The sequence below is a fragment of the Polistes canadensis genome, unplaced genomic scaffold (assembly GCF_001313835.1).
Source record: "Polistes canadensis isolate GaletaPanama2010 unplaced genomic scaffold, ASM131383v1 scaffold_1, whole genome shotgun sequence".
Lineage (NCBI taxonomy): Eukaryota > Metazoa > Arthropoda > Insecta > Hymenoptera > Vespidae > Polistes > Polistes canadensis.
In genome coordinates this window covers 2,028,524-2,049,713 of record NW_014569548.1, presented here as the reverse complement: position 1 = coordinate 2,049,713, position 21,190 = coordinate 2,028,524, and the positions used below count along the sequence as shown (strand labels likewise).

Sequence of the window (21,190 nt, the reverse complement as noted above, 5' to 3'; positions counted from 1 at the left end):
AGAATAAAGGTGGAGGAAAATAAGAATAAGGATGAGAGACAGGGTGTCCTTCGTGATAGAACGAAAATACGTATCTACTTCCGCGAAGAAAAAGGTAAGGTCGAATACTTCATCTACTATTCAAAACGTGTACGCGTTTCGTATACATACACAATAATGAATATAATGCATACTTATACAATATTAAATATTTAACGTGTCTTTCTTTTTTCTTTTTATCCCCCTTCCCATTCCACTCCACTACACTCCAAAAGAAATAAACAAAATCTTTAGTAAAAATTAAGTTTATCTAACACAAAATCATTTCAATCGCGACTAAACTCATATTCGATTTAGTTACCGATCCTTTTTTATGATTCGTTGGGGTTGGGGAAGAGGAGAGGGGTGGTGGTGTACCGGTTGAAAGGTACTGTTACGTGAGAGAGTTTCAACTGTGCTAGCGAAATAGGAAGCAACGAAATATAAAGAAAGAGAAAGAAAGAGAGAGAGAGAGAGAGAGTATAAAAGGTAAAATACGCGGCGGACGATCGATAGCATCGGGCCTGCACGAGAAATCGTCTTTTATCTGAACAACGGCTAACATCAGCATGGTAAACTTCCGCCTTGTGGCATCGTACCGTTTCCAGGTGGTCCATCGAGCCTTTGCGATACTACGATACTAGGATGGCGAGACTATCGTGAAATTCGTATGTAATTCCAAGAAGCTCGAGCAACTCGAATCCTCTTCTTCTTCTTATTCTTATTCTTTACTTCTACTTCTATTTCTATTTCTTCTATAGTATTCGACTTCCGGTAGCAAAGAGAAATCCGATCGAGATGGTCTTTCTTAAACAGAAACGGACCGTTCGACCCACGCAATTTCTTCTTCCTTCTATCGTAAAAGAGAATATAAGGAAGGAACACACATTGAATAGTTGAATAAACAGCGAAACGTTTCATCCCCCTTTTTCGATAACGGTAGTATGGTTTCTCTTAGCACGATTTCATGGCATTCCATGGAAAAGAACTACGAGAAGGAGGAGATCCACCTCTTCCTTTTGTTTTCATAGAGATGAGTGCAGAACTGAGTTGCAGATGTTGCTACTTCTTCTAACCTTTCTCTATCCAAGATTTGACCCTTTGCTTTCTATTTTACGAGCATGAGAGATCGTTCGAACCTATGGTGCACTCTTAACTTTGATCACACGAGTCCAATATATATATATATAGAAAGATGTTATTAAAATAACTGTGTACTCGATTTAAGAGATAACTATTATTTTATAGTTTATCTATATATATGTATATGGCTTTGAATCAATCGCATAAATTTTAAATATTTTTAAACGAATGTTAAAAGAGATAGGGATATATAATGAAATAAAAAAAGTTACAAAATAAATGAATCGGTGAAAAGGAAATGGGGTAGAAATAATATTTTGTTTATATTCGTCACGTGTGGCAAAGTGATACAACTGAATTCCCATGTGTGTGATATCCTACTTGCAAAAATAACCATACTCTTCAGTAGCTAAAAGGGGTACACAAGTTATCGTAGAAATTTACAAAATTAGAGAGAAAAACATTTTTAAAAATATCATTTAACAATATCTCACGAATGAAACATTTATTTGAATATTTATCTAGATAAATCGTATCGAAACTTTACTTATCATTTAAAACGATTCGACAAACATTGAAATGATTTCTCTTAATATCGTTGAAAATATATTTTTTACCTACCCCCGTTTTTCTTTTCAATCGTTCAAATGTCTAATTTCTACGTAATAATCTTGCTCCTTCTTTTTGTCTTTCCACAATCTTTCTTTCTTTCTTCCTTGATTTTCCTTCCCACGAAGGATTCAATTTAAAATGCAAAGCTCCTCCTTCATTAGAGTACTCGTTGCTTAAGTGTCCTCGTATTATTGTGGTAGAATATAGATGCGCAACCGAGGCCAGTTAGGTTACCATCTCTCGGTAGCACTTTGCTTTGAGTAATGGCAATTTCATCCTCGTTTACGTTTGCCCGAGACACGTCATTCGCCCTCCCTGACACCTAATCGCGACCATTACCATATTCATAGAATCTCATTATTATTCGCATATATCTCGCGTCTTAAGAGTAGATATATATATATATATAAATATACGTGCTATCATCTCACCTTTTCCTACCGATCAACGATTCTTCCTCCTCCTCCTCCTCCTTCTCCCCCACCACCCCTCTCAATCGCATTAACAACAACTTTTCGTTCCTCTTAGATTCGCGAAGGTTACCAAAGGCTAACTTAGCTATATTATACGAGTTTCTTTGTAATGAATTGCCAAGTCATAGATCCGAGTTCTTTGATAATGTCACGAGGAGTTCAAGATCGTATCAAGTATATCTTTCGTTTTGTCCACTTTTTCTTTTCTTCTCCTTTCTTTTTCCTTTCTGTTTTTTTTTTATCTTATTCGATCTTTTAAATCGTATCGTAAACATTCGACGTTTGTCATGACACGAATTAATGGCCGTAAAATTGTTCCACTCTTTATTAAACCTTAAGCATCCTTTCGTGCTTTGATCTTTCCTTATCTCTCTCTCTCTCTCTCTCTTTTTCTCTTTTTCTTTTTCCCCTCTCTGTGTGTGCGAGGATAATTTATTATTATTAAATGAATACGCGGGAATAGTGTTTCTAAGCAACGCAACACGAATGGTAGCATAAAGAAGGACGAGTTTCTCGAGAATGTATACCCTTCTCTCTCTTTCTCATTCACTCTCTCTCTCTATCTCTCTCTTTCTCTTATTCTCAAAGCACACACGATGGCTTCGTGGCGTTCGCTCGTAAATGAAAGTGAAAATAAATTGGCCGGACGGTTCCAGGCACAAAATGCAATTTGCTCCATTCATGAAGCTGGTCGTTCGGCTATACACGAAGGAAGGAAGGAAGGAAGGGTCGTGGAAGTTTCGGTCTCCGTTTCCTCGAGTCGTTGGTAGACACCTAAATTACTTTCCGCTCCTTTCTCGCTTCCTTTTCGTTTCTTTCACCCCCACTCCCACCTTTCTCTTGTTTTCTTTTTCTTTTCTTTCCTTTCCTCTTTGCCTTTCTCTTCGGTTGCCCAACCCTTTGGAATGCGATCCTCCTCGCGCGATTTTTTTTCTCTCGTATTTTTCGCTTTAAAAAATCATTTACTTCGATGAGTACAACTCGGTTGGTTCTTCTTCTCCTTTAACGATATTTCCGTATTTCTTTTGGTATTATTTCGATCGTTATTTTCATCAAATCAATGGATTGTAAAGAGGGTCGGAGTCGGAGGGAAACATCGTGGATTGGGTTGGGGGAGAGGGCTTGTCTTTCCGCTTCCGGCAATTCCCAATTGGAAAATAAAGAAGAATCCTTAAAGTGGCCTTGATAAGGGTTTCTTGCGGGCAAAACCCTTTAGGGCCGGTCTTTAAGTTTTTATCCAGGATATATTCCAATCGGGAATAAATTAGTCCGATGGTATCCAAGTTATTATTATGTTATTACTTCGGTTGGACTCTTCGATAGTAGGGTGCACGCTCGCTTTTCTTGTCTATTAATTTATCGTCGGTGGGTCCATTCTTAGCGGGTTGTACTTCTACCAACCCTGAGGGTTTGCGGGGACTATAAACGGACCATTAACTGCTGCAATATACACGGTGTCTGAGATTTTTTACGTACAAAACATTACGAACGTATTCTACGTTAGAAAATAAGAACAACATGTTATATAAACATAGGTCATTTAAAGCTTTATTTCAAAGTTATAAAATAAAAATTGTTGAATTGTCAAAATGTGATACTCAAGGATGATATTTAGCGATTGTAAGTACACTGTTTACTATCTAAAAAATGTTCAATCTTAGATTGATTATTTTCTGAACAATATCTTGACCGTCTATAGATCACTTGACCTAACCCCTATTAGATTTTTATTTCTAGGAAAAATTCAAATAAGAAATTTATGCAACTGATTGTGAGATAATTACACTCGATGTTATGGTAAAACGAACCAGGGATGCGATTACAGAAATTAATAGAAATCCACAAGAAATTTTGCTTGTCATGAACAGTATATACTACAACGATGTCAAACCAGTATTTCGCATGGCAACATTTTGAACAGGACATTTAGAAAAAGTTTTACAACTGATTAAATGAAACTTTAAATGATCTATATATGGTTATATAAAAACACAACGTTTTTACGGAACAAAAAACTTCAGGCGACCAGTACAATACTTCAACAAATAACCTGTCCCTCTTTATTTAAACGTTACTTCGTTTATAAATAGAAAAATAATAAACCGAATAATATATATAATCATTATGATTTATTGTATCAACTTTCAATCGAGAACAAATCGAATTTAAGTAACTAGAATACGATAATTAATTATCGAAAACTTCGTTTACCGTTCGCGTTAATCAACTTGACACGATCTCCAATTCGAAGAAAGAAAAAAAAAGTATAATACAAAAGGGGAAAAAAAAGGTAGACAAGAAGGTTTCACTTTCGAATCTTCGCTCATCCGTCATTCGTGTTCATTATAAAAGCTTACCTTCCGGATGGAGGACACGTGGTCTCGTGTGGGAGATTGCCACGTGCCGAAGAAAAGTCCTCCTTTACCCTGAGGAGTTGGGAACCGCATTCCAGGTTGCGTCTGGCGCCAAAAGCGGTTCTCAAACGAGAAACGTCCGGTTCCTTCCTATCTCTTCCTCTCTCTCTCTCTCTCATTCTCTCTCTCATTCTCTCTCTCTTTCTCTTTCTCTTTCTATTTTCTTTTTCTTACGCGACTCGTAATGTATTATGCTAATCTCTAGGTTCGCTGTTTGCAGTCGTTTCCCGATGGTGCCAGGACGACGAACTCTCTTTATCTCTTTTTCTTCAGCAAAAATAAGAAGAAGAAGTAATGGAAGAGGAGAAGGTTGAAGAGGGGGAGGGAAGAAGAAGAGTAAACGCAAGGGCTCATCCAACTCTCTTCTTCGCAATCACTTCTTTCCTTTCTTCGTAGCTGTTAGTTCGCGAAAAAACGGATACGGGACGGAACGGGACGGGACTCATGTTCGTTACCGTGCTTAGGCTTCCGTCTCGATGTATGTAAGTAAAAGGAAATCGAGAGGATCGAGACTTACTCGCGAATACGACGAGTAAACGAACGAGTTTGTCGAACGAGTTTCGTTAAACTTTTACGCAATGATTTACCTGACATAGGAATTTTGGGTAACCTACGAAGTTTTCGATTAATCCGATATTAGCTGTGATTTTATGATATAATTTTGTTGAAAAAATGTATTCATTAAAAAGGATAGTTTATTAATTGGTGTATCGCATTTTTACATTTACACGGTTTTGTTATAACATGATTCATAAATTGCGAAAACCTTTGTACAACACTTTATACTTTTACAGCACTGGATAACATGACAATTTTTGTTTAACATATTTAAAAATTAAATTACCTTGAAATAATGTACTCTGAATCTCGTATAATACGGTTTAACACAACATGGCATTACATTCAAATTATAACACTCCTAAACGTACGTATTTAAAATTTGTTCAATAAAATATATGAATTATTTTGTAATAATTCATTTTTATTTGTTCATATTTAATTTGATTTATATGGTAGATCGTAATTCTCGATAATCTTTATGGTTTTATTTCAAGCGTATTCGATGCGACGAGAAATAAGAAGAAAAAGAGGTATACGTTGATAGTAGGTAGCAAGAAGATCATGCTCGTGGAAAAGCCGCTGAGTCGGCGCGGAGCTCTTTGCATCTCGAGAAATCAAATAATCCCCTGTTTCGGTGTGAAATAATGCGACGCACTGGGGACGGTTCAAGGGCGGTAATTTGCGCCAAGACGACGCCATAAATTTCCGTGCATTATGCTTCACGCACATCGTTATACGCGCTAGTTCCGTCGTTCCTATTATACATTGGCGGCGACATATAAGATCTATAATAAATATTATATTTGATCAAATTCATCGTATAAAATTCCATAATAGAAATATATTCGATTCGATAACAATCAATTTATAGAAACAATTTACGTATTATTTTTCGTCTCTATAAAAATCATTGTTCCAAAAACGACTATATTCTATCATACTGTATTCAAATAATTATTACGCGAATATCATTTAATTGATGAAGATTAAATAATTATAATTGTTACGCGCATTTTTAATATTAATAAAATTAATACGAAAAAATAATCAATACATTATATAATTAATATAAAAATAATAAATAATTAATAACGCGTGTTTTAATAAATAGCCAAAAAATCGTATGTCAAAATTATTTATAATTAACACGTTAAATAATTATTATTTTAAAGGAAAGTCATTCTTCGAATGGTTATCCTAAGAAGAGAGACGCCAATGTACCTTTCGGTCGACTCGTTTTCGCTCGTCCGCGACTCGACCTTTATCTTCCTTTCCCTCTTCTCCTTTCTCCAGCTTAGAGACAAGGAACGAACCACGCGCGCGCATGCGAGAGGTCCAGTTTATGATAATGTAAATGCGCTCGCGCGAGTCCCGCGTCCGGTAAAACGGACTGCGTTGGAAATAGAGATCGATGAGAGCATCGCTTTCCTGTGCACCAGGTTTCCTCTCACTCTCTCACACACACACTCTCTCTTTCTCTCTAGTCACCTCACACACACCCACACACATACACACACAAAGACAAACAAACGTATATACACGTAAATCTCTTTGTCTCGTTCCGCTGTCCTACGACGACCAAAGAACACCAACCTCGTCATTTTTCATTTCGTTTAATGCGAACGGACAGATGCGTCCGGCTTGCCCTTTTGCGATCTTTTATTTTAACGGTTCGTATTTAATACTCGACTAAGAACAACAAAATAACCAATGTGTGCGTACAGGTAGTACATACGATTTATAATGTAACTTTCGTATTCTTAATCTTCTAGTTTTAATGTTTTCTATGTGCCAATAGATTATATTTTTTATTTCTTCTTCCCTTTTTTTCTAATAATTCTTAAATATAACTTTTTTATATGTTAATTATATAATTCATTGTAATAACACATTCTCGTATATATATATTTACATACATACACGCATACAACTAATATTAATGTTATTATAAATATCTACGTTAAAGTAGAACGTTGTAACTAACAATAAGTAACGAGGTTTCAATTGAAAAAACCGAAAATAAAATAACGTGATTTACCGAATTCTTCCTTGTTACACACCTCGTTTCGTTACGATCCAAGATGACGACGAAAACGACAACGACAGTGTTAGTTCGTGATCGGTATAATAACGAAGAGTATACAACGTACCTTTTCATCGGGTTTATTTCTTCCGGTGATCACTCGCCGGAAACTTTCCACGAATCTCATCGAACAAGGGAAGGTTGGTTGGTTGTTTCGTTGGTTAGTTGTTTGTTTGGTTCATCGAGTCAATTTCTTTTCAACCAAACCGAAAGTGGAATCTTCATCTCTCTCGTGTTGTCCCGAACCTTGCTTCGTTTTGGAGTCCGAGCGGTGTACACCAGACACGACGATTACTTGTTACCTTTTTTACTTGTTCCCCTCCGTTTCCCCCGTCCCCTTGTCCCTCCAACCCCATGACACGCGCGACTTACGTTAGGAAAAACGTTTAACGACGCGAAAGTCCCGAACTCGTTCGCGCATTAAAACGACGAACTCGAGCATGATTTTTCAAGGTGGCCTCTGTTACTACCGGGCACGTATGTACCTGCCACGACGTTTTCACGTTCGTATGATGGGAGAGTATACCGAACGAAGGAATTTTATGATCACCGATCAAATCATTTTTCTTATTCGTCTCTCTCTCTCTTTCTCTCTCACTTTTTTCGGAATCGTGCAAATCGTGGTGGAACGTACGAGATAATGCGTTTCAAGTTAAGAAGTTTAAACGCGATATATTAAATCATTGAAGAGAATATTAAATCGAATTTATTTTTGACTAGGACGATTATCTATCTTCTAGTCGTTAGATTCATCGACCCGGACGCGTTATACGAATACGTAGGTGCGTATGTAAGTACGTAGATACGTACGTACGTACATACGTACGCCATATGCATCCTTACTACCCCCTCAGATTCCAAGATACGAATCCGGTTTATGAGCCTCGGATAGAATCCGCTGTCCGCCCATGGTTAAAAATAGAAATGCCTCTCCCAATGTGGGATTGAGTTGTCAGACGGCTGCCCCCTTGAACTACAATGTGCTCCCCACGGTTTCGACTAACACAACCGGGGAACTTAACCGAGAAAATACTTTTAAAAGATTACGATGAGACACGGATAACGAATTAGCTCGTGCGACCTTGCCGGATATTAAAGTCGCACGTGTGATTCTTTAACACTGTATATATATGTATATGTATATATATGAGTAAATATCTCGATACGTATAAATACACAGGTTGATTCTTGGAACTGGGACGGGTTCTTATTCTTTTTTTTTTTCTTTCAAATAAAAATCGATAAAAATGATAGAGGACAAAAATCATACGGCAACAATACGGCTTTTGATTTCCTATCATTTTATTTCTTTTTTTTTTTTTATTTCAATGCAAACAATTGGATTACGTTAAAAAATAAACTGCAATTGCGTCAGAGCGTTAAATTCGTTTGGTATTTTCTTTTTTTGTACGCTTTAGAAAAATATCAAAAAAGAAAATATAAGATTTTATTTAAAAACATATCGATAGCTTTGAAATTTAATTTAAAAGACACAAAATTCTTTCGACCAATACATTTTTTCCATCCGCACTATGGTAAAACTTTTTCCTATAAAGTTATTTCATACAATCGTAAACATATGATATATTTAGATGATCCTATTTAACTGAGATATCCTTTATATACATTATTCTATATTATTTTATCATATATAATATACGTATGCACATTATATAAGCGTTGAAAAACGTTTCGTAAACTAAATAGAATAGAAAGCTATTTGTCTAATACGATAATTAATAACTCGTTGAAATCTTTCTTTCAATGATAAATAGGAAGAAGTTAGACTGTGTTGTTATTAAGCGTATTTCTAAAGGTTTGAAGAAAAGATGAAAAATATCATATATGCGAACAAGTCATTCCTTGAAAAGAACGAAACATCATCGTGGTCGTTAATGTCGACCATACCTGTTACGTTATCGTTTATATTTCTTCTTTCTTTCTTTCTTTCATACTTTTTCTTTTTTCTTTTTTCTTTTTTCTTTTTTCTTTTTTCTTCTTTCAACAACTAGAACAATTAGATATTCAGACGAGGTTGCTCGTAAAAGTTGAGTATAAGCACCGCTAGACGTACGACGCGAATCGAGAGTTTCTCGTTCTTGCTTCTCGCAACGCAACATAATTTCATTTGAACGATGCTAGCAAGCAAGCAAGCAAGCGACTGGTTTCTTACAAAAGGTCCACCTTGGTTGTTGACGATAATATTACATATTTTCAGAGGCATTTCATTGTCCGTAGAAACGCGAGGACCGTTAGGAGATTGCGCCGAAACTGTTAGATAACGGTGAGATTTTAAAATGCGAAGGAAAGAGAGAGAGAAAAAATTAGAGAAGGAGAAAATGAAAGAGAGAGAGAGAGAAAGAGAGAAATACTTTTGTGCTTCCGAGATTCTCGAAGGCTCGTTACAACGAGAAACTAACCTCGATCTTTTCCCTCTTTCTTATATTTGTCGTAGTGGTGGTCGTCTATGTCGTTGTTACATCGTTGTGTTCGTTGTTGTCTTCTTCTTCTTCTTCTTCGTATTTATTCGTGGTCAGCGAGTAACTCGTTGAACAACCCCCACGTTCTTTCAGAATTATTCCGATAAATAAAACATGCTCACGATTGTGAGCCTTCGAATCGATCGACGAGACTCCTGGATCCTTTGTCATCCGATCGGGGCCCACCCAAAATGGAGATTCTATTAAAACTGAATATAATCATCCGTTATCGCGAATTTCAAGATATTGAATGAACAAAAAAAAGGAAGAGAATATATATATACATGGACTGTTTATTTTGAAAGTGTTGTAAATCCATTTACAGCACGTAAAATATACATTATTTCAGTGAAATTAGCTTAAAGAAATGTATATAATTAAATTACATATTGATATGTTAATAGAAACATATTGTCAGAGATTTGAAATTATTAATTTATATTTTTAAATTGATTAAATATGTGAACCTTTAATTTTCTCGCTACAACAGAAAATGAACTTACATCACTTTCAAAATAAAAATTCCATATATATATATACATCGTGAAAGATCGAAATTTGAAAGAATGTCAAAAGATTCGCATTCGAAATATTAATGTATAAAAATAAACCACGAAAATATTCAATCTTTCACAAAGGAATTTGGTATGCGTTGACCATGTTAATCTGAACGTTCTCCAATTTTAGTCTTACATATACATAGTCAACATATACATATATATATATATATATATTTGTTTCGAAAGAATAAGTTGTCAAGATTGTTGTTTAGATCTTTGGATGAAGTTGAGTATATGGCGTATCTTGCCTGTGACAAGAAGAAACCATTTCGATCGAGCTTGTAAAACTCGTACTAAGGGGCGACAACGTTCTGAAGATAGAAAAGAGAAGAGAGAAGAAGAAAGAAAGAAAGAGAGAGAGAGAGAGAGAGAGAGAGAAAAAAGAAAAGGAAGAACAAGATGGCCGATGCCGAAGGTCTCTCGTTTGGAGTTCGTAAGTCTCGTCGCGATAAAGGTCCTCCCCGAGTTTCGACGACAACGAAAAAGTAAAATAAGAAGAAGAATAAAAATAAAAGGAAGAAGAAGAAGAAGAAGAAGAAAAATAAAAGGAAGAAAAATAAGAAGAAGAAGAAGGATTCGTCGAGCGCGTGCTCGTCTACTTCGTAGTCCCGGTAGTATCTTTTTCTTCCTGTTGTTCCTTCTCTCATCATCCTTTTTGTCCTCCTTCTCCTCCTCCTTCTTCGTCCTCTTTATTCGTGCTAGCGAATCCCTCCTTCCTATCGTAAGCAACAAGGACTCTCCGGGTACTCTCGTCGCAAACGGGTAATGAAGATTCCATCGCCTTCTAAGTACCCGTAGAGAGCTTATTTTACATGTCGTCGTTGTACCCCCGTTAAAAATAATTCTTTAAGGTGGTGTGTGCGATCGGTGGGGTACCAGTGAACTTTGAATACGATTCCGTACCAAGGATATCCAGGACGAGATGAGAGAAAAGAAAAGGAAAGAAGACAAAAAGTTAAGGAAAGGAAAGGAAAGGAAAGGTAACCATGACCCTCGAGATATTTTCCAACGCGTGCGGGTGTACGTATTTACGGGTTACCATGAGAGAGTAAGAGAGAGAGAGAGAGAGAGAGAAAGAGTGGAGGACCAAGGTGACTCTCTAGAAATATTTCTATCCTTTACTCTCTCTTTCTCTCTTTCTTTTTCTTTTTCTTTTTCTTTCTCTTTCCTCGACCGATGACGTTTCTTTCCCATATCTCTTTTCGTGCAAGCGATCCGATCTCGCAAGGACGTACCGGATACTTTGTTATCCCCCTTTCGTAGAGATATCTTCTACGATCTCTCGGCGTACCCCGATCCGTTAAGTTATTACGCTAACGAGGCGCTTTTCAAATCGCCTTCGAAGGAATTTCTTTCTTTCTCTTTCTCTATATTTCTCTCTCTCTTACTCTCTCTCTCACTATTTCATTCTTTCTTTCCCTTTCCCCGTATTTTTCTATCTTCCTCGCTTCAACACTAAACCCTTTCGATTCTACTTCTATGCACAACCTTCCTACCACCTGTATATAGGTATATATTCATGTACAATATTTATTTACTTATTATACATTTATGATATACTCATAATTCGTGTACGCGCGTGTTTGTGTGTGTGTGTGTACGCGTATTTATTTTTAATAAATATAATATTACAATATATAAATTATTGATTTAAAGCGAGTAGTTAGAAACGCTCGATTTATCAACTAGTTCTTTAGAGAAGTTCGGATAATTTTCCATGTGAAAGGTCGAAAGGGAAAGCACTGAAAGGTACGAAAAGAGAGAGAGAGAGAGAGAGAAAAAAAGAGAAGGCGTTCAAACTCGGTCGTTGTGTTTCTCGATCGACCATTATCTTCTCCCTCCTCTTTCTCCTCCTTCCCTTCCTCTTTCTTCGAGTCATCTCGTTGGACTGACAAAAATAACGGCCGACCGAGTGGTTTTCACTTCTTCTCTTCGGATCAAGAAGGAACAACACAACGATAACAAAAAATAACAATCGACAAAGACGATGACCAGAGTACAAACTCTGACCAATCGCAAACAATCAGCTTTCTCTCTCGTAGATTTGAAATTTCGATATCCTGGATGGGTTAACCCTTTGACAATGGGTATTAAATGTCTTTCAAGAATCTACGTGTAAAAGTTCGGAAAGATACATACAACCGATCTAATTGAAGTATGTCGCTAATTAGTGTAATGGTTTTAGTATTAATTTAACTTCTATGTCCACTTCTTTATCGTTTATTTTCAAAATCAATTCTGTGTATCAATAAAACTATATTATTATTTTTCATTATATAAAAAAAATAATAAGTAAAATAAGTATGAAAGGAATTATTCGAAGAAAAAGAAGAGAATAAAATGTTTTTGGGTTTACTATGTTCACTAAGTTTTTCTTTAATAATCATCACATTTGGTTATAAACGGAATAGGAAATTTATTCGATGCTTAGAGGGATTAAGAAGGAAGACAAAAAAATTGATAGTCATAACTCGCGTAAAAGGAAATTGGAATAGGAATATTATTACCGGATACTGTACTAAAGATTTTCTAACAACCCTGTTCTAGAATAGACGAAGCTCGTCAGAAATCAGCGAATACTGACGTGTATTTTCACGCTGACTTCGTTCACTTTTGTTTTTTGTTCATTTCTTTATCTATCTATCTCAAGCTTTCTCACATGACGTTAAACTTTCATGCCGACGATGACAACAACGATGACGAGTTTCAAGTCTACGCTAGCACATCCTACGAAAAGCCCAGAGGGTTGAATTCGAAGAACCATCTTCTCTCTCGGTGTATAAAACGTAGCCACATTCCAGCTTTCAGAAAAAATTTTCTAGAACGAGCCTTCGAGGGATTTCCGGGTTAAAATCGCTTCCTTCTTCTGTTGGTGATGCTACCTACGATCAAAGGAGTGCGGGGGTGGGGATCGAATCGGCCATTTTACGTTCAGGACAATATCCTCAAGTCCCCATTTAACAAAAGATAGACCATATTTCTTTCTTTCTTTCTCTCATCTTTTTATTATCTTTTTTAATCCCCCTCATGATATATATTCATTCTAATTCAACGCAGCTCCTAGTTTCAGAAAGCTTTAAATCTCTACAATGGTTCAATGTTAAAGAGAAAAAGAGAAAAATGGTAAGAGAAAGAAAGAAAGTTATATTTTCCGTTGTGGGAAGATTCCGTTTTCGTTTCATTTCTTTTCTATCATTCTTTCTTTCTTTGTTGTTGTTGTTGTTGTTGTTATTTCTTTTTTTTTCTTTTGGAGAATACTTTATGACAACTAGGTAAAGAATTCCGGGTCATTGTCCGTGCGACATTCACGCGTTCGTCCGCGATTGTCATGCACGAAACATTAGTAAGCCGTCGTACGTGTTTGAGACGTGGTTCCCAGAACTACGCGTTTCATTAAGCGCCGAGAAACGTCCCGAGTAATACATACCTTTTACGTGACGGGCTACCTAAACTCCGATACCTTCTTCCATTGAATATTTCCTCGAAAAGGTTGACACTTTTCGTGGTTCTCGTTCTTAGAACGAGAACGATTTATACCAGGAATATCATGGTATAATAGTATTTATGTAGAAGGAAAAAAAGCCGGCATCTTTTCTATAAAGTATCACCAATTTCGTAAATATTCAACGTGTATAAGTAAAGTATTTAAAGTACCTGTATGCATACATATATTCTTTAACGTAGCTTCCTTCACTCGCACGAATTTTCTCGAATATAAAGAAAGATTAATTACGATGATTAAAGAAGAGATATTAGAAAGTAGTTTAAATCAGTGGTTCTTAAAATCAAAGTTTTACGAACATACGGATGAAGAGTCGTGAATAAAAATGTTGCACAATGGTTCCTTTTTAATTTTTGGTTATTTTTTTCTCTCAATCTCTCTCTAAATTTCTTACTATGATTTGATAATTTTCTTGTTTGCTTTTAAAATGTTTTAAATATTGTTTTTGTTTTTATTGAATTTTTGGTACTTTTAGTTTTCAAAGATGGTTTGTTGCACTTATATAGCAAAATATAGACTACGTATAATATCGTTTTAATATTTCTTTTTGTTGTTGTTGTTGTTGTTGTAAACGAAAGGCAATCGCGAACCAAAAATGTTTTAACAACCACTGGTCTAGATAATCGAGTGCGTTTAAAGTTAAGTAAGAAGGAAAAGGAAGGATAGAAGGAAAGAGAGAGGAAAATGTTTTTTTCCCATCGTGATTATATTACCTCTCTACTACGAAGGAACGTTCTAATGGAGCTAATTTGACGTAAATGGCGTTCTCCCTGCGTATCTCTCTGGATAAAATTTAACGATACGGGCCCGTGTAAAGCGTGTAACGCGTAATCGAGGTTCCTTGCACGAATTAGCGGACCGATCGATATATCTTCTAAGTCTCGTATAGTTAACAGGCCTATTCGATCGTTCCCTTGTTCTCTAGAAATTAATGAAAATAAATAGGCGTATTAGATCGTCTAGAGTTTAAGCCTTGCTTACTCGAGATTTCGCAATGTAATATATATACTTACTACCGTTTCTGTTTGTTAGTACAATGCACCTAGAGGAACGTAATTACGTTTCGTTTCTATTAAAACTGACGGGCGTTGATATAAATTACGTTAACAAAATAGATATTACAGCGAGTCACAAAAAGTATTCGTATTGTAAAATCTTATTGTAAATTTGAAACAATGTAATTTTGTTTGTAATGTATTACTTTTAAATTCTAATGCAATTTGACAAAATATAATTATGACAATTAAACGTTATTTGTTTCGCATCAAATCTTAAGAAAAAAAATTAGTGTTTAAATTGTTTAATTTTTATAAATATGAAAATTGCAATATAGAGATGAGATAATTGCTACCATATTCAATAATTGTATGTAATACTTGATAAAGATTTTTTAATAATATGTTACAAATTGAAGATTTTTTAAATAAGTAATTTTACTATAGTGAGTGATTGAATAACTATATACGTCTATATTTTTTGATTGGAAATAACTTTCCTATAACAATCTTCTCTTTTATGATATTTATAAAATCTTATGTAATATTTTGAAAAATATAATATTCATAACATAATTAATTAAATTCGATATGATAAATTAATCTTACAATTCTTGATATCATTGATATTTCGAGAAACGTCGAGAAAGAACGAAATAGTCTAGCAAAGATCACAAATCACAAAATTGCGAACGAGTTAACGGCCATGGTTCGATCGTTGAATGATGTACGATCGGAACGCACGTGTGCCTAAGAGTTTTACCTCATGCTTCTCTTAACTCTTTCGACGTTTCACATAGCTATATATATATATATATATGCGTACGTGCTTTCGTACGTGAGATATATATACACAAACGACTGCGATATAACCGCTTATCGGAAATGTATCGAGTTTGACGCGCGTGTATTCGTGGAAACGAAGTTCTTGCCAAGATGAAAAGCGAACCACCATAGAACTTCTCGTCAGGATGATAAGTGATCATATTTATTTTATTTCCTATTAGAATTTACTTGAAAGACAAATCTTTAGTGTGTTTTTATTTTCTTTCTTTTTCTTTTTATTTATATTCTCTTTTCTTTCGATTCGAATCAATAAGAGAATATCGAAATTGATGTCTTTTTATTTTTACTTTTTATAAGTTAGAATTATTTCTTTACGAAAACGCCCTCTCACAATCAATTCGGTACTACCAAATTGTGATTTAACTTTGACAAAATATTTTGTATCATTGCGACCACGTTCGTAAAATTATTTATTTAAAATTCGACGTTAATATCGAGAATCGTAAAATTAATTGATCCATTTCGCGAAAAGATTTCTAATTTTAAAATAAAATTAGTATATAAATTATAATTTAACTTTGATAAAATATTTTGTATCATTGCGACCACGTTCGTAAAATTCTTTATTATAAATTCGACCCTATTATGGAGAATTTTAAAATAAATTAATCTTATCTGCAAATAATTGTTTTAAAAACTTTTGTACAAAAATTTAAAAAACAGATGTTTAGTATCGTGATCGTGAGCATTTTTATTAGCTTACAATTAGATCCATTTAGAATTTTAGGATAAAATTACAGAACAAATTGTAGAGAGTTTAACATAGACAAAATATTTTTCATCATATTGACCGCGTTCGTAAGTTCTTTGTTTTGAAGTTCGACGTTCGCGTTGGTTACGCGAAAGGAGTTTGCTGAAGGTAGGGTTGCCTTACGGCTAGCATTGTAACGACCTAATAGGAAAACACGCGGAACGACTGGCCGTTCTTTTCCGTAGCTGGTAGCTGCCAAACGGAGCTTGGCTTCGATAACAGAAAAGAAGGAATATAAAATATTTATGCGTGCAAAATAAAGAAAGAGAGAGAAAGAGAGAGGGAAAGAACGTCGTCGTACGCAAGCACTCTGTCGCAAATCGAACAGCTGCTCTCATATATGTATCACGGATAGAAATGATTTCTGATAAAGTGACCTGTTAACATCTGCCACTTGGATTGTATGCAAATCGACTGACATTAATCCGGCATGTGACCTGATTGCCATCTTCTTTTCGAGTCGTTTGTCAAGAATAAATGACCCATTTTTATTCTTACTTGTAATATTACTCTCGGAAAAAAATAAACGATTTATATTACAATATATTATTTATGGAATTTAATATTCATTCATTTAACGTCTTTTATTTTTCCTTTTTGTTCTAAACACATTATGATTCCGAAAAACTTGCGAAATAAAATATACGTATTTTGACGACACACGTGACAGAACGTGCACGATTAACAACGAAAGAAATATTATAAGATTTCTATTGCAAAACTTGTTATGGAAAATATCAAGAAATAAATAAATAAAGATAGAGTGTGTTGATATATAGAATGAGAAAAGAAAAATACTTAGTAAGACGTGTGACGACAGCGAGACGAAGAAGAAGAAGGAAAAAAAAATAAAAATAAAATACATGACCGTACTAACGTATTCAATGTTCGATTAAACAAATCGCGACGTAAAGAAGAGTCAAGATAAAGTAATAACATTTTTAATCACATCCGATCGAAGTCCCGCAGTCTCGGTGTAGTCGATGTAAACAATTCGTTTCTTCTAGTTGATAAGAAGAGACGTTTTTTTTTCTTACTTCTCATCAGAATTTCGCAAAAATTTTCCCCCTAATCTATCTTTGGTTCTACGATTTAATCATTAAACTCGTAATAAGCAGGTGCCAAAGCTTCGAGTAGTATCACGAACATTCAATTAATTTTAATGATATGCCGTAAACTAATTATTCTTTTCGATGATGTTATTACCATCCATCGTGATTACGCGTTAAACACCGTGATAGTAGTGGGTGCCTTAAAACGACCATATTATTTACGTACGATGAACCTTCAATTAATAATTGTAAGATAATAAAAAAAACATATAAATAATAAAACGAACGTTTTCATTGGAAGAATATAAGAATCGTATTTTTCTTTTTTAACTGGTATAAATTAAATTTGACAAAAATTCAATTATAATTAGTTTTATCGTCGTATTAAGTATTAGATGATTTCTTTTATTATATCGTTAATAAAAATATCTTTATATAAATTCATCGCAAAAAGGTTTCACTGTAAAATATTAATATTTGAATGTTCTTTTTCTTTTCTTTAAAAACAGTATAAATCAATTTGCATATTAATCAAATTTAACGTGTTTAATATTTTAAAAAAACATTATATTACAATAGAATTTATTAACATTTATCAATATTTTTTTTTCTCAGATTACATAACCTTTAAATATCTCCAAATAAGAACAAATATATTATTTGTATCATTTAAAAAACAAAAAGACTTATTATACATATATAATAAATATATCATTGATACGATATATATATCATACGTTACACGTACATCCGACAAACTCGCTTGATACATTTCTAAAGATTTACTAGCTACGATTAAAGATATTCATTCGAGTTCGCGTGGCAAAGAAGTTTAAAGTTTCTTAACGATAACTACGCGATATGATATAGAACATAAATATCTTAACAGTATGAATGTGGCGGGACGGGTCAGGTGGGGGAGGGGGGGAGGCGTGTGGGGTATTCGTAAGATACTTAGAAATCAATTGATCTATAGCAAACTCGACAAAATTATTTTCTCTTCGATTTCATTCCGAGAGAATTCTCTCGGCTTGGATACTTCCAAGATCGCAAGTTAGATTTCTCTCTCTCTCTCTCTCTCTCTCTCTCTCTCACACACTACTTGTGTGTGTGTGTGTATTTTCCACGAGACGTATGGAAATTGCCGAGGATCGTTAAATCGTTCTTCCGCGTCAAAGTGTTCCCCTTCGCGAAAAGGAGGAGTCCCCGACACAATGTCAAGACGTTCTTCTTCTAGTGGAGAAACCAAGTGCATCTCTCTCTCTCTCTCTCTCTTTCTCTCTCTTCTTCTTTCTCACAACGATGAAGTAACTACTACGTTCGCCAATTAACTCACTGGTAAGAAAGAGAGAGCATCACAAACTGGTAACCCCGGTTCCAGAAAATCCTTGCAAAACCAGATACGTGAGCACACGCGAACGAGAATAAGAAAGACAGAGAGAGAGAGAGAGAGAGAGAGAGAGAGAGAGAGAGAGAGAGAGAGAGAGAGAGAGAGAGAGAGAGAGAGAGAGAGAGAGATAGATCGNAGAGAGAGAGAGAGAGAAAGATAGAGATAGATCGTGAACGTTTCGCGTTGCTGTAATAGCGTATCGAGCAATCGTCCGTGGAATCTTCCTGTTCACTGCCCATCGAGAAAGCACGAGCTTGCCGTCGGCGAATAACTTCGTCGCGGATCGCGCCGTTTTAACAAAAGCATCCTATGCTGTTACTATTACTACTTCTACTACTACTACTACTACTACTAGATGGATCGATCTGTTTCATCTTCTCTTATGCTAGATTTTAATCGATTTAAGATTTATTTGAAATATCTTTTCTCTCTTTTCCTTTTTTTTTTCTTATCTATTCAGGTAACATAATATGTCATATTTTTGATTTCTATAATGTTGACCACGAACAATTGGATGTGCTGTTACTATTATTATTATTACTAATATTACTGGATGGATCGATCTGTTTCATCTTCTCTTATGCTAGATTTTAATCGATTCAAGATTTATTTGAAATATTTTTTTTTTACTATTTGTTCTTATCTATTCAGGTAACATAATATGTCATATTTTTGATTTCTTTAACTTTGATCACGAACAATTGGATCGTTTATTTTCAAAGTGATTTAAGTCAATTTTCTATAGACTCGCGTGATTGAAAATGTTTAATTTTTACTTAAACAAGAATTTCAGGAAAATAAATAAATTCGCCCAAAAGAAATTTATATAATGAAATTACATATTGAGATAAGTTAATAGAAACAATGCCAGATTTGATGCAATTAATTTATATTTTGTATTGATCAATATGTTAATTTTTAATTTTCTCGAAACAATAAAAAATGAACTTGCTCAAATCTCACAATAAACGGTCCAATTATTGCACGATTAATATTCGGTTTAAAAAGAAACAATCAAGTATGTTATACTTTGTGAAACTGTTAAAATCTTACAATTTTTCTCGTTAGTGTATTCGATTAAAAAGGAAAATAATATTCGTTGCATTATAATATATATAATATATATAAAATTCGTTAGAAACAAATATAGCGTTTTTTCACGACGATGAAAAAAAAAATGGTTGTCAGAAAGCACGTATAATGGTTCTATCTCTCTAACTCGTGGGATTCGCATGAGAATTCCCATAGGGACACGTTAGTCCTGGCACTTATGTCGTATAGAATTAATCGTTGTCTTTCTTCGTACAGATTGCCACTACTATATTCTTGTAGTAGATAAGGTATACACATAGCAATATAAGTACCTGACTCTTTCTATAATCTTAGAACGTTGTGGTAGTAGCTTCTAACAACATTTTGTAGGGTAGGCAGATGGTCGTCAGAAAACATCGCGTAGAAATTGTAAATGTCACGTTTCAGACGAAGAAAACGAGGGATACGGTCTTTATTTAAGTTTTTATTTTTTTTCCCTTTTTTTTTTTTTTTATTAAACGAAAACACACCACCAAGAAAATGTCATTTTCGTTGGTAAGCTTACACCAAACGCGATTAAAGTTTTATTTTACGTATAATGGACACTCGGAAGGAACGTTAATCTAACTCACACACACGTTTAGTTGATGTTTACGTATATTATAAAGATTGCGTTGTTTTTTTTTTTTTGTCGAATTTGTTAAAAACACAATTGGTCTTATCTATTTTAAGTAAAATTTTGAACGTTCGTGGAACGTGACTTATGTCGCTTTGCTTTAGAAGGTTCTTAGTAAGTTCGTAGCAAAAAACTTGTGCGCTTCGAACGAAGATGGATGGATGGATGGATGGATGGATGGATGGGTGAAAGCCGTGCGATGCCGGTACTGACCGTTTACTAGTCCATTCGAGAACTCGGTAAGAACGATTCCTTCTCGAGTGGTTCACGCATCTCGATCGAATTAAGACATAACTCACTTGCCTCTTCTTATTCTTTGTCCTACTACTCCAATGATTCCACGATGATGTATATATATGTATATGTATATATTTAAACGTCTTTTAATATCATCAAGGTCTGACATTTATATTATTTTACGATAGATTTGAGGATCTCGTTAATTTGACAGATTTTAGATTTTATGTTTAATGTTACATTAACTTATTAATAATATATTACTTTTACGTTAGTTATCTTGACCGTTTGTTAATGGAATCATAATATAAAGAAACATTGTGTTAATACGTACCATGGGTTTTACAATTAGTAATAAAATAATGTTAAAATATTTTGTACAATTTTTTTTTTTTTTGGTTTAATATTCAACAAATTACGAGTAT

The 21,190-nt window shown here is 34.6% G+C and overlaps 1 long non-coding RNA gene across 2 annotated transcripts; it reads right to left on the bottom strand.

Moving 5' to 3' along the window:
• Nucleotides 1–5,648: 5,648 nt before the first annotated feature.
• Nucleotides 5,649–20,735, bottom strand: LOC106783967. Of its 2 annotated transcripts, XR_001381371.1 has the most exons (4): nt 20,185–20,735; nt 9,665–9,933; nt 7,312–9,515; nt 5,649–5,946 (listed from the first exon to the last, which is right to left on the bottom strand). It is a non-coding gene; the product is annotated as an uncharacterized LOC106783967 (long non-coding RNA). The 2 variants fall into 2 exon arrangements; XR_001381370.1 differs by having other exon boundaries at nt 7,312–9,933.
• Nucleotides 20,736–21,190: the final 455 nt, after the last annotated feature.